Below are 7,673 nucleotides of genomic sequence, written 5' to 3'. Positions count from 1 at the left end.
GCCCTTTTTTTTTTTTTTTTGCTTAGAGAGAACCATCTGCTTTCCGATTTTGCTTTTTCTGAGGGATCGTGTGTTTTTAAGCTGGTTATCACCGATGGGCGCTGCACAGCAGCCTCTCCCCCGTGGCACAGAACCTGCCCTCCACACGCAGTCAGCTCCACATCGGGCTTCTCCCATCTCCAGCGAGCCGTGGGAGAGCAGCAGCAAGGTTAAGATGCCAAAACATGACCCAGGATGCTTCGCTTTCCCTGAGATCAGCACCCGGGAGGTGATAGATGAGCTATGTTTTTTATAAGGCAGCGGCGAGCAGGCCAGCGGGAGCAGATTTTTACAGGTGGTTCCCTCTTGGGCTCCTACCAAACCCCTGGTGATGAGTGCTGAGACACTCAGGTTGCTCCACAAACTTCCCTGCAATTTAAACAAAGAGTTAACCAGGTTCTGGAGCCTGTCCCATCCCCGTTCCTCCTTGGCCAGAAGGGCAGAGCATTTAACTCGGAGTAGGTAAATAATTTAATTTACATTTCTATAGCTTCACTTATCCCAAAGGGCTTCTCATACACATGCCCCTCCACTGAAATGCAGGTGTTTCAGCAGGGGGGAAGGCAGCAACCATCTGGCCTACAGCACACCATGTAGCAGTGAGGAGGGAAGCGTTCGGCCAAGGACATACGGGGCAAACTCTTTAATAAACTCTATATTCAACTTTACGTGGTTTTTTTTTTAAATTTTAATAAAGTCTCCTACGGTAGACACTGCCTCTCCTTCATCTCCAGCGTACCCAAGCTGAGCATCAGCATGTCTGGGTGCAGAAAAAAGAACAAGCACCGAGCCTCTGGAGTGGGCCAGCTTGGCCAGAAAGGCACTTGCCCCCGTGGGATTTCACCTGGGTGGGACCCCGGGTGCTTCAACGCCCCAAAAACCCTCCAGCTACTGAGGAATTTCTCTGCAGCACACCAAAGGATCACGAAGCAACCTTCTCTCCTTTTTAGAAAGGGGCACATGTAGAAAAAGAGCAGATGGTTGAGGTGGTTTATGGAGCACCTGGGAGGAAAACAACCCCTTGTTTTGCCCAAAGTCTCGCAGATGAGGAGCCCTCGGTGCCTCGTAGGCACAGTTCCTCCGGGATGGTGGCTGCCGTTACAGCCCAAACCCCGCGACACAAATCCAAGCTGGGAAGATCAGGCTCCTAAATCTCCAACGGGTCTACGCTACAGGACAGCAGGATTTCCTGAGACACCGACACCCTCCTCCTCTGCTCGAGTGATGCTGGAGGGGGACGGACACCTCGAGGAGTCAGTTGGCTGCTCCTGAGGAGTCAGTTGGCTGCTCCTGAGGAGTCAGTCCACTGATCCTGAGGAGTCAGTCGGCTGCTCCCGAGCTCTGTGTCCACCAAGAGCCGATCTGAGCAGCCAGACAACAGAGGAGCATCGTGGTGACCTGCCCGCAGCCTCACAAAAGCCCGCGGCGCTTGGTTTAAAAACTTGGCGATGCAATAATTATTTACTTCCACACGGTGGAGCATTTTTAGCCCGGTTTCGAGAAAAGTGAAGGTTATTAAAATCCATGTATTAATTACCGCTGCCACATAACTTAAGAGGAGAGGCACAGCGGTAATTAACGGAGGTGAGCGAGGGGGTGGAGTTGCGGAGCGTCAGCGACTCCACAGCTTGTGCCTATGGATCCGCGCCTGCCCCATGGGAACCCCCAGATAGCTCCAGTGTGGATGTGAATCATTATTACGTCCCCAGCTCGAATCCCAGCAGCACCACAGGTTTTCAGTGTGACCTTGGGCAAGCCATCAATTCTTCCCCTACCTACCAGACAGAGCAAATAAAAAGGGAAAAGGCACCATACTTCACGAGGGCGTTAGGAGAGGAAGCCGACCGCGCATGCAAGTACCGGGAGCCATGTGAGAAGCACTGCAGAAAAAAAAAAAAAAAAAAAAAATTAACAAAGGCAATTACAGCTGTTTCCCTAACCGTGTTTCAAGTGCAGGCGCTGGGTGATTCATTAGGAGCTCAGCATCTCTTCCCGTCACAAGAGCTGGGGAATAGAGACCAAGGAAAACGGGCAGAGGCACGGCGGAGGGCAGGGAGCTGGGGCTAAGTGAAATTCCTGCCCTGCCCTACCGCAGAGAGCTGCTGGGGTTGAGCAGTTTGGGAAGTTAATGTGGCATTGCGGGAGGAAAAGGGTGAATTATGCAGCCGTGCTGTTGTGTTATTCGTGGGGCCCTGCCCTCATGCAATGCAGAGGAAGAATTGTGGCGCTGGTGGCAGAGAAGAAAGGGTGAAAAAAAAAAAAAAAAGGGGTGGGGTGGGGGAAAAATCTCCCCCCAAAGACTTCAGATCTACCACAGAAACCCAATCTGGGCTCCTGCCTTCCCCTGCAAGCCTCTGCTGTTTACCAAATGAGTCACCCTTCCTGCCTTGAACGCTCGACAGCTCCTGAATGAATAATCTGGGAGCAAAGACTCTTTCTCGGCAAACAAACAGCATCGGCAGCAAGCCCCGCGCGACGCAGGCATGCGAGAGATAATTTACAGAGTGAAAAGAAAAGAATAACAGGAAACTCCTTCTCTGCATACCCCGAGAAACAAGAATGTATGTGTAGAAATAATTAAATCCGAACTGGAGTCGATTAATTTGTCTACAGGGCTGAGGATTTGTGCTTTGGGAGGCTGCACGGGGATCTTAAAAAGTCTCTGGATGGTGGCCAAGGCTGTCAGTGCCGCCTGGGCGAGGAGAGGCTTTGGCAGCAGGTGCCGGAGCACATGCAGCTCCGGCAGCGCCGCGGTAAAAGCTGCTCTGGCTTCCCTGCTCCCTGCCAAATCCCACACGGCAGCACAGTGGTGGGAACTGGGCCCTTAAACCGGGGTGACAACGGGGAGTCGTGCGGCCCCCAAGCCTGGCGGGGATGGGGTGATGCTATCGGCGCCGGGGAAGCGAGCTGTGAAATGGAGGGAAAGGGAAACCGAGGGGTTTGAGCCGGCAGAACTGAGCCTAAACCTGGACTTGGGTGTCTCCCTCGGCCCTGAGATACCCAACGTGGTCGTGTCTGAGCAGGGGCCTGCGGTCGGGTCCTCGAGCAGCGGGACAGCGCTGCGGGGAGCTGCCGTGCCCACGGGCAGGATGGTGCCACCTCCCTCTCCGTACTTACCCGTAAGAAAAAGCTCTGCTGGGCAAGCAGGACTCCAGCAGCGGAGCTCTGCTCCCAACAGCCGGTCCCTCAACTCCAATCCAACCCCCTCACGGTCATTTCCAAAGCAAATTCTCAAGGGCCGAGGGAGCAGAGGTTAAATTTGGTCTCCTCCGAGAGGTTTGGTGCTTGTCCTCTCGGAAGATGCCTTGCACCCAGGCTAACACGATCCTCTCTGCTGCACTACTGTTTCGGGGCTACGAGAAAGCTGATCCTAAAAAAAAAAGAAGTTAGCTCCAATGGAAAAAAGACCTCATTGTGCCAGTATGCTGCAGCTTGAAAAAGTCGACGTGACTCAGCCTTGACCTTTGAACAACACTACAATTAGAAAAAAGGATGCCGTGGTCCCCATTCAGTTTTTTAATGCACTGGAAGGTTGATTTCCTTCAATTCATTTGTGATATTGGGTAGGCGCCCACCCATTCATGGTGTGTGAGCCTTTCCTCACAGGCTTTACTGCCTGAAAAAAGGGGTGGTTGGGTTTTTTTTGTGGACCTGGGCTAGGACCTCTCCTGGGGAAGCTCCAACAGCAACAGTCTGGAGAGGGCATCGTGTTAAATGGAGACAGAATTCAAGTGGCTTAGAGCCTTGGGGTTTTTTTTCCCTTTAATTTGTTAGTTAGAGGGAAGGAGCTATAAGGAAGTGTAGACCCACATAACCAGAGGTGCGTGGGCACAACGTAAAATACGCTCCTGCAGTCTAAAAATGGGGAATGTTAATTATTGAGGGTGGTAGGTGGGGTATCATCAAGCGGAGAGGGGAAAAAAAAAAAAAACACCGGAGGCAAAATGAGATTTATGGGGTGCTTGGCCACCTCGAGAAGCGACTGGGGCATTTTAGACAGGAGTTGTAGAAATAAGAGGGGTCTGGGCCCCCTCTGTCTGTACCGAGAGGTACGAGCGCTCCGCAGAAACTCGGGGGGCGATGGCTTCAGCCCGCCCGGATTTCCACCCGTGTCCCCACGTGCAGAACGTGAAACCAGAGTCCGAGGAACTCACCAAACCCCTGCTGGGGCCTGCCCTCACATCCCTTCTCATCCCCCCTTCATTTATGGAGCTCCCAGTTCTTATCCTAGGGCGTGATTTCCCCCCACGACGAGCTCATCCTTCCTTCACCTTCATTATTTCAAGGAGCCCTTAAAACACAGTTTTAAACTCATCAATGCCGTGACTGAAAATCCTTTCTTTGTGCTTCCCCACACCTTTCTCCCGGAGATTTTGGCCAATCTGCAGAGCCCCCTGACTCTATTTTTCTGCCCCTGCTTTCCAAGATAACGGATGCAAAACTAAGTCCTGCGTTACAGAAAGGACCATCCTGCATAAAGGATAACGAATACCCGTGATAAGTTGTCAGATGTCAGCGCACCGCAGTAATTAAGCTTTTAAAAGGAGATAGGCAGCAGCAGCAAGACAAAAAAAAAAAAAAAAATTCCGGGCGTTTGACTATTTTTGCCTCTTGGAAGAGCCACCTGTTTTATCGTAACAGGTAGATTTATGGGCATATTAACGCGGCGCTGCTGCTCCCACCCTGATGAGGTTCTCAGTGACCCTCTTCTCTCTCGAGATTTATGACTTTTCAGAGCAGACTACTGCGGAGGGGTCTAACTCCAAGCTCTTTGCCTGACTCCATCCTGCACCCAGAGTGCCGGGAGATCTCCCGTACTGAGAAATCTCCATCCTTTTTTAACCCCAAATCATCTGCGATCGTTATGCAACTGCACCGTCTTTCAAAAGGTGCCAAGTTTTCCCCAGCAAGTCAGGTCAGGTTTATGGGGAAACGAGTCTCCTCGCTCTTCTCACGAGCGTTTCCAAACGCCTGCCATTGCAGGAGCTCGCGCCGGGGAGGTTTCAGCTCTCTATACACAACAGGATTAGGTTTGAGGAACGTGTTAACACGCTCCCAGCTCGCCGGCGCTGGTCTGTGTTACTTAGTGACCCGACAAAATCCCCAGCAAAAGCCTTTCTGAGTCTGAAGCGGACTCCCCAGCTGCGATTCACACCAGCCCAGGGCTCTCACTCGCTTCTAATTGCCTCCTTAGCCTCTCCTGCCTAATGGTAAACCCTTTTAACATCACTTTCCACCTGCAGCCCTTAATAAAAATTAAGTGGATAAACTCTTAAGTGCAAGAAAAATCAGACGAGATAGAGCCAAGCATAACGCAAGCAGCTTTCCCATAAGCTTTTCCCCACGTCGGTTGATGTACAGCCCTCCTCCCCAGCCCCGTCTGCGCTCCCGGCCTCGCAGGCAGAGATTACCCCCGCTGAGGTGCCAACTGGGTGATGATTCAGCGATGTAGAAATATACAGCTGAGGTCACCAAAATCGCTTTACTCGCATCCTTAGGGTCTTAACAATTTTTTCCGCCTACGTTATGGGCTGCAGATAATAAAATTTCACATGCAGTCAAAGCAAAAATGCATTTAAATTTTCTTCTCAAGCTTACAAATGTTTTGAGGTTTATAGCAAACATCACACAAGCCTCTTAAAAGGGAGACAAGCTAACGCAGCAATCACAAATTGTTTTTAATACCCCAAATGTGTGCAGGAAACACCTCCCCCAGCCACAGAAACAAAAGCTTGGATTAATACCCCGGCGAGTAGGTGAATTAGTAGCTTTTACAAGTGCAGGAGCCAGAATTAAGATGTCGGCAGCGATGCTGTACAATGAGGAGCTCGCACCCGGACCTTCAGAGCTGCAGATACCTGGTAACAGATCGCAGAGTGACTCTGCAGGTGTCTGGGGTAGCAGAAGCAGTGGGGAAGGCAGGAGTCTCGCAACAACAACAAAAAAAAGCAAAGCAAAGAACCAGCAACGTACACCCAAGCAAGACATCAGTGGAATGATCTGCTCCTTACTTTTAAGTCTAGCTTGGATTGCTTAAAATTCGCTCCTTTGAATGTTTATTCTTATAAATGAGCTTTTTTGAGACTGAACCTCTCGTCTCCCTGTCTGAAGCCCACATTAAGGGGGTTTAAGCAGATAAACATGACAGGTGATGCTTTGAATTCCCGTCAATTATTCTAGTGGCCATAAAACCCTCCCTGTCTATCCCCCAAAATAAAGCCCGCTTCTCTGCCTAAAAGCAGCGACTGACACAGCCACACAAGACACATTTAGCGTTTATAAATAACCCGAAGAAGTTAAGAACCCAAAAAGCTTTAACTGCCCCAAAGACAGACTGATCAACATTTTGCGAGAACTTCGTTTTATGAAACGGTTTAATTTAGCAGGCTTTACTGCTGAGATTAATTTATAGCTTGTTTTGCACTGCTGCAAAACTCTCCCACCCCATCCCTTATACACACACAATTCTTTATTGTCTAGATGTTTACTCTCAGGGGGAATTTTAGGACTTTAATGTTTTTATTGTTTTAATCCGGCATATAAAAAAATTATTTGAGCAAAACAGCTGGTACAAGTGCTTGGAAAGTGGTGGTGCAGTTTCTCAGCTTGCATCATTAAGCAGGTGTTAAATAAACACGATGCCACGCTCCTCCCGAGATTTACCACGGCAGGAGATTTGCAGGGGATCTTTTCAGCAACGGCGAGGCGGGGGGGGGGATGTTACAGAGACGACAGCTCAGCCCCCTCCTGCACCCACCTTGGCTTTTTCTGCCAACGCCCCCAGGACCCTCTTCAGCCTAAAATTCCTCCAGACAGAACCACTAACCCAGGGAAGGGGTGAACCGTGGCAAAGAATTAAAAAAAATCCCCGCTGGCTACCTCCTGTACACAAAGGGGATTTCTGCAGATCGGCCACGTGCCCGCAGAAGAAGCACAGAGAAGAAAAAGCCCAAAAGGTACTTTTTTCTTTCTTTTTTTTTTTCCTCCTCGCCGACATGCACACGCCAGTTCTTTGTGCGGTTACGGCGTCGCAACCCCCCCAGCGGCAGGATAACGCAGTGTTTGCCCAGCAAATCCATCAGTCCTTTACAAATCTCACGTTTCCTCCCACGTCAAAAGAGCTGCTCGAAAGAAATGGTATTTATTGGGAGCTTTTACACCTCGGCCCAAGAACTGACTCTTTCAGGAAGGTTCTCATGCAAAGCAGCAACCACCGAGAGGAGAGAAGTATGAGCCAAAAACCCCCGAAAGCTGCAAAGAAAAAAAAAAAAAAAGCATGACTAGAAATTCCTTCTATGAATAGCTCTGCTTTCATTCTCAGATCTCACATGAGAAGGGACAGGAGATACTAGGGCTTAAAGGGTTGGGTTTTTTTTTCTCCACACACCCCCCTGCTCTCCAGGGATAAGATGCTGGGGGAGTTTTCTCCTCGCCAAGTGTGTAAGGACAGGGTCGGCCTCTCCCGTTTGCCCGCGCTCGGGAATCGCCGCATCGATCGCCCGACGCGCTGCTCTGCGCCAGCACCGCACCGACCCGGCTGCCGCAGAGGGGCGGAGCGGGCTCCGCCATCCAACAATGCCCGGCGAGCATCCTTGGGAGGAAAAAAAAAAAAAAGAAAAAAAAAAAAAAAGAGG

At 50.4% G+C, this 7,673-nt stretch overlaps 1 protein-coding gene across 6 annotated transcripts in view; it reads right to left on the bottom strand.

The window, feature by feature from the left end:
* ATF7 (activating transcription factor 7) overlaps positions 1–7,673 on the bottom strand; it is a 66,157-nt gene that overhangs the window by 27,286 nt on the left and 31,198 nt on the right. Inside the window, exons 1-2 of one of the 6 annotated variants that reach the window (XM_026866932.1) lie at positions 3,157–3,201; positions 1,855–1,919 (exon numbers count right to left, since the gene is read on the bottom strand). The exons of 4 other annotated variants lie outside the window; for them this stretch is intronic. The gene's annotated coding sequence lies outside the window, so the exon portion shown is untranslated. Of the gene's footprint in view, positions 1–1,854; positions 1,920–3,156; positions 3,207–7,673 lie in introns of those variants that run through there. One more of the 6 variants, XM_026866933.1, reaches the window with a different exon arrangement.

Source organism: Athene cunicularia, unplaced genomic scaffold (assembly GCF_003259725.1).
Source record: "Athene cunicularia isolate RWA unplaced genomic scaffold, athCun1 BOjh376268_part1, whole genome shotgun sequence".
NCBI lineage: Eukaryota > Metazoa > Chordata > Aves > Strigiformes > Strigidae > Athene > Athene cunicularia.
The sequence above is the reverse complement of the archived record's forward strand: the minus strand, read 5'-3'. Positions and strand labels throughout refer to the sequence as shown.